This window comes from Oncorhynchus keta, unplaced genomic scaffold (assembly GCF_023373465.1).
Source record: "Oncorhynchus keta strain PuntledgeMale-10-30-2019 unplaced genomic scaffold, Oket_V2 Un_contig_26907_pilon_pilon, whole genome shotgun sequence".
Lineage (NCBI taxonomy): Eukaryota > Metazoa > Chordata > Actinopteri > Salmoniformes > Salmonidae > Oncorhynchus > Oncorhynchus keta.
Window position 1 is genome coordinate 1 of NW_026285234.1, and position 6,442 is coordinate 6,442.

The 6,442-nt window shown below is 50.9% G+C and overlaps 1 long non-coding RNA gene across 1 annotated transcript; it reads left to right on the plus strand.

Annotated features, from left to right (window-relative positions):
* The first annotated feature begins 2,656 nt into the window (after positions 1 to 2,656).
* Positions 2,657 to 5,186, plus strand: LOC127922734 (uncharacterized). Its single transcript, XR_008112093.1, has 3 exons — positions 2,657 to 3,150; positions 3,696 to 3,842; positions 4,784 to 5,186. It is a non-coding gene; the product is annotated as an uncharacterized LOC127922734 (long non-coding RNA).
* The last annotated feature ends 1,256 nt before the right edge of the window (positions 5,187 to 6,442 follow it).

Consider the following 6,442-nt stretch of genomic DNA (forward strand, 5'->3'; position numbering starts at 1 on the left):
ACACACACAGCAGAGACACACACACATACACACATACATACATACATACATACATACATACATACATACATACATACATACATACATACATACATACATACATACATACATACACATACATACATACATACATACATACATACATACATACATACATACATACATACATACATACACACACATATATATACACACACACACACACACACCTACTCATTCAAGGGTTTCTCTTTATTTTCAGTATGTTCTACATTGTAGAATAATAATGAAGACATCAGAACAATGAAATAACACATATGGAATCGTGTAGTAACCAAAAAAATGTTAAACAAATAAAGATATGTTATATTTGAGATTCTTCAAAGTAGTTACCCTTTGCCTCGACGACAGCTTTGCACACTCATGTCGTTCTCTCAACCAGCTTCATCGTCCTTCTGTAGCTCAGTTGGTAGAGCATGGCGCTTGTAACGCCAGGGTAGTGGGTTCGATTCCCGGGACCACCCATACGTAGAATGTATGCACACATGACTGTAAGTCGCTTTGGATAAAAGCGTCTGCTAAATGGCATATATTATCGTAGTCTCACCCGGAATGCATTTCAATTAACACCCATACAGGTGTTAGACCAGAACCAGAACCAGAACCAAGACAGGACACACTGCACCCATACAGGTGTTAGACCAGAACCAGAACCAGAACCAAGACAGGACACTCTGCAGCCATACAGGTGTTAGACCAGAACCAGAACCAAGACGGGACACACTGCAGCCATACAGGTGTTAGACCAGAACCAGAACCAAGACAGGACACACTGCACCCATACAGGTGTTAGACCAGAACCAGAACCAAGACAGGACACACTGCACCCATACAGGTGTTAGACCAGAACCAGAACCAAGACAGGACACACTGCACCCATACAGGTGTTAGACCAGAACCAGAACCAAGACAGGACACACTGCACCCATACAGGTGTTAGACCAGAACCAGAACCAAGACAGGACACACTGCACCCATACAGGTGTTAGACCAGAACCAGAATCAAGACAGGACACACTGCACCCATACAGGTGTTAGACCAGAACCAGAACCAAGACAGGACACACTGCACCCATACAGGTGTTAGACCAGAACCAGAACCAAGACAGGACACACTGCACCCTTGGGTGTTAGACCAGAACCAGAACCAAGACAGGACACACTGCAGCCATACAGGTGTTAGACCAGAACCAGAACCAAGACAGGACACACTGCACCCATACAGGTGTTAGACCAGAACCAGAACCAAGACAGGACACACTGCAGCCATACAGGTGTTAGACCAGAACCAGAACCAAGACAGGACACACTGCACCCATACAGGTGTTAGACCAGAACCAGAACCAAGACAGGACACACTGCAGCCATACAGGTGTTAGACCAGAACCAGAACCAAGACAGGACACACTGCAGCCATACAGGTGTTAGACCAGAACCAGAACCAAGACAGGACACACTGCAGCCATACAGGTGTTAGACCAGAACCAGAACCAAGACAGGACACACTGCAGCCATACAGGTGTTAGACCAGAACCAGAACCAAGACAGGACACACTGCAGCCATACAGGTGTTAGACCAGAACCAGAACCAAGACAGGACACACTGCACCCATACAGGTGTTAGACCAGAACCAGAACCAAGACAGGACACACTGCAGCCATACAGGTGTTAGACCAGAACCAGAACCAAGACAGGACACACTGCAGCCATACAGGTGTTAGACCAGAACCAGAACCAAGACAGGACACACTGCAGCCATACAGGTGTTAGACCAGAACCAGAACCAAGACAGGACACACTGCACCCATACAGGTGTTAGACCAGAACCAGAACCAAGACAGGACACACTGCACCCATACAGGTGTTAGACCAGAACCAGAACCAAGACAGGACACACTGCACCCATACAGGTGTTAGACCAGAACCCAGAACCAAGACAGGACACACTGCAGCCATACAGGTGTTAGACCAGAACCAGAACCAAGACAGGACACACTGCAGCCATACAGGTGTTAGACCAGAACCAGAACCAAGACAGGACACACTGCACCCATACAGGTGTTAGACCAGAACCAGAACCAGAACCAAGACAGGACACACTGCACCCATACAGGTGTTAGACCAGAACCAGAACCAAGACAGGACACACTGCAGCCATACAGGTGTTAGACCAGAACCAGAACCAAGACAGGACACACTGCACCCATACAGGTGTTAGACCAGAACCAGAACCAAGACAGGACACACTGCACCCATACAGGTGTTAGACCAGAACCAGAACCAAGACAGGACACACTGCAGCCATACAGGTGTTAGACCAGAACCAGAACCAAGACAGGACACACTGCAGCCATACAGGTGTTAGACCAGAACCAGAACCAAGACAGGACACACTGCAGCCATACAGGTGTTAGACCAGAACCAGAACCAGAACCAAGACAGGACACACTGCACCCATACAGGTGTTAGACCAGAACCAGAACCAAGACAGGACACACTGCAGCCATACAGGTGTTAGACCAGAACCAGAACCAAGACAGGACACACTGCAGCCATACAGGTGTTAGACCAGAACCAGAACCAGAACCAAGACAGGACACACTGCACCCATACAGGTGTTAGACCAGAACCAGAACCAAGACAGGACACACTGCAGCCATACAGGTGTTAGACCAGAACCAGAACCAAGACAGGACACACTGCACCCATACAGGTGTTAGACCAGAACCAGAACCAAGACAGGACACACTGCACCCATACAGGTGTTAGACCAGAACCAGAACCAAGACAGGACACACTGCACCCATACAGGTGTTAGACCAGAACCAGAACCAAGACAGGACACACTGCACCCATACAGGTGTTAGACCAGAACCAGAACCAAGACAGGACACACTGCACCCATACAGGTGTTAGACCAGAACCAGAACCAAGACAGGACACACTGCACCCATACAGGTGTTAGACCAGAACCAGAACCAAGACAGGACACACTGCACCCATACAGGTGTTAGACCAGAACCAGAACCAAGACAGGACACACTGCACCCATACAGGTGTTAGACCAGAACCAGAACCAAGACAGGACACACTGCAGCCGTTACATACAGGTGTTAGACCAGAACCAGAACCAGGACAGGACACACTGCAGCCATACAGGTGTTAGACCAGAACCAGAACCAAGACAGGACACACTGCAGCCATACAGGTGTTAGACCAGAACCAGAACCAAGACAGGACACACTGCAGCCATACAGGTGTTAGACCAGAACCAGAACCAAGACAGGACACACTGCAGCCATACAGGTGTTAGACCAGAACCAGAACCAGAACCAAGACAGGACACACTGCACCCATACAGGTGTTAGACCAGAACCAGAACCAAGACAGGACACACTGCAGCCATACAGGTGTTAGACCAGAACCAGAACCAAGACAGGACACACTGCACCCATACAGGTGTTAGACCAGAACCAGAACCAAGACAGGACACACTGCACCCATACAGGTGTTAGACCAGAACCAGAACCAAGACAGGACACACTGCACCCATACAGGTGTTAGACCAGAACCAGAACCAAGACAGGACACACTGCACCCATACAGGTGTTAGACCAGAACCAGAACCAAGACAGGACACACTGCACCCATACAGGTGTTAGACCAGAACCAGAACCAAGACAGGACACACTGCACCCATACAGGTGTTAGACCAGAACCAGAACCAAGACAGGACACACTGCAGCCATACAGGTGTTAGACCAGAACCAGAACCAAGACAGGACACACTGCAGCCATACAGGTGTTAGACCAGAACCAGAACCAAGACAGGACACACTGCACCCATACAGGTGTTAGACCAGAACCAGAACCAAGACAGGACACACTGCAGCCATACAGGTGTTAGACCAGAACCAGAACCAGAACCAAGACAGGACACACTGGACCCATACAGGTGTTAGACCAGAACCAGAACCAAGACAGGACACACTGCACCCATACAGGTGTTAGACCAGAACCAGAACCAAGACAGGACACACTGCACCCATACAGGTGTTAGACCAGAACCAGAACCAAGACAGGACACACTGCAGCCATACAGGTGTTAGACCAGAACCAGAACCAGAACCAAGACAGGACACACTGCACCCATACAGGTGTTAGACCAGAACCAGAACCAAGACACACTGCAGCCGTTACATACAGGTGTTAGACCAGAACCAAGACAGGACACACTGCAGCCATACAGGTGTTAGACCAGAACCAGAACCAGGACAGGACACACTGCAGCCATACAGGTGTTAGACCAGAACCAGAACCAAGACAGGACACACTGCAGCCATACAGGTGTTAGACCAGAACCAGAACCAAGACAGGACACACTGCACGTTACATACAGGTGTTAGACCAGAACCAGAACCAAGACAGGACACACTGCACCCATACAGGTGTTAGACCAGAACCAGAACCAAGACAGGACACACTGCAGCCATACAGGTGTTAGACCAGAACCAGAACCAAGACAGGACACACTGCAGCCATACAGGTGTTAGACCAGAACCAGAACCAAGACAGGACACACTGCACCCATACAGGTGTTAGACCAGAACCAGAACCAGAACCAAGACAGGACACACTGCACCCATACAGGTGTTAGACCAGAACCAGAACCAAGACACACTGCAGCCGTTACATACAGGTGTTAGACCAGAACCAGAACCAAGACACACTGCAGCCATACAGGTGTTAGACCAGAACCAGAACCAGGACATAATGACACAGGGCAGTAAACGGAACTCACTCAACTTTTGTCATCTTTAGTACCCTGAACTCGGTGACTTTAACCAGTCTGTAAGTTCTACGTAGAGAGAGAGAGAGACTGGCAAAGAGAGGGGGAGGATTGAGAAAACAGATGGGGAGAGAGAGAGATGGCGAGAGAGATGATGGAGGAGAATGAGGCGGCGATGATCTGCATTATTTAAACTTGATGAAATATTCACCAAGTCAAGATGGTGGAGAAACAACCACTTAAGTCTCCAGTTTGGTTTAGTTCTCTCTCTGTGGGAACGCGTGTTATGTTGCACAACTGGCCTCTGACGCACGGGGGCTGCTCTGTGACAACGCTTTAGAAAAGTGTTAACAGGGGGAAAAACCTTCCTCCACACGTTGAGGTGGGGAGGGGTGGGTTGAGGTGGGGGAGAGAGGTGGAGAGGTGATTTGAGGTGGAGGGAGAGGTGGGGGAGGGTGGAGAGAGGTGGAGAGGGGTGAGATGGGTTGAGAGAGAGGTGGGGTGGAGAGAGGTGGGTTGAGGTGGAGAGGGTGGGTTGAGGTGTTGAGGTGGAGAGGGTGGGTTGAGGTGGAGAGGGTGAGGTTGAGGTGGAGGAGAGGGGTGGGTTGAGGTGGAGAGATTTGGAGAGAGTGGGTTGAGGTGGAGAGGTGGGTGAGGTGGAGAGAGGTGGGTTGATGGAGAGTTAAGGTGGGTTGAGGTGGAGAGAGGTGGGTTGAGGTGGGGAGAGATGGGTTGAGGTGAGAGAGGTGGGTGAGGGGGGAGAGAGGTGGGGGTTGAGGTGGGGTGAGGTGGGGAGAGAAGGTGGGTTAAGGTGGAAAGGTGGAGTGAGTGGGGAGAGAGGGGAGAGAGGTGGGGAGAGGTGGGTTGAGGTGGGAGAGAAGTGGGGTGAGGTGGGTTGAGATGGGTTAAGGTGGTAGAGAGATGGGGGTGAGGTGGGTTGAGGTGGAGAGAAGTGGAGAGAGGTGGGGGTGAGGTGGAGAGAGGTGGGTTCAGATGGAGAGAGGTGGGTTGAGGTGGAGAGAAGTGGAGAGAGATGGGGTGAGGTGACGAGAGTTGGGTTGAGGTGGGGAGAGGTGGAGAGAAGTGGAGAGAGGTGGGTTGAGGTGGGGAGAGATGGGTTGAGGTGACGAGAGTTGAGTTAAGGTGGAGAGAGGTGAGAGGGAGAGATGGAGAGAGAGTGGGTTGAGGTGGGGAGAGGGGAGAGGTGGGGAGAGGTGGGGAGAGGTGGGTTGAGGTGGGGTGAGGTGGAGAGGTGGGGTTGAGGTGAGAGGTGGGTTGAGGTGGAGAGAGGTGGGTTGAGGTGGAGAGAGGTGGGTTGAGTGGAGAGAGGTGGGGGTTGAGGTGGGGTGAGAGAGGTGGGTTGAGTGGAGAGAGGTGGAGAGGTGGGTTAAGGTGGGTGAGGTGGAGAGAGAGGTGGAGAGATGTGGGTTAAGGTGGAGAGATATGGGGTTAAGGTGGAGAGAGATGGGAGAGGTGGGGAGGGGTGGGAGAGATATGGAGTTAAGGTGGATATGGAGAGGGGTGGAGAGAGGTGGAGAGATATGGGGTTAAGGTGGAGAGAGGTGAGAGATGGGGTGGGTGGAGAGATGGGGTATGAGGTTAAGGTGGAGAGA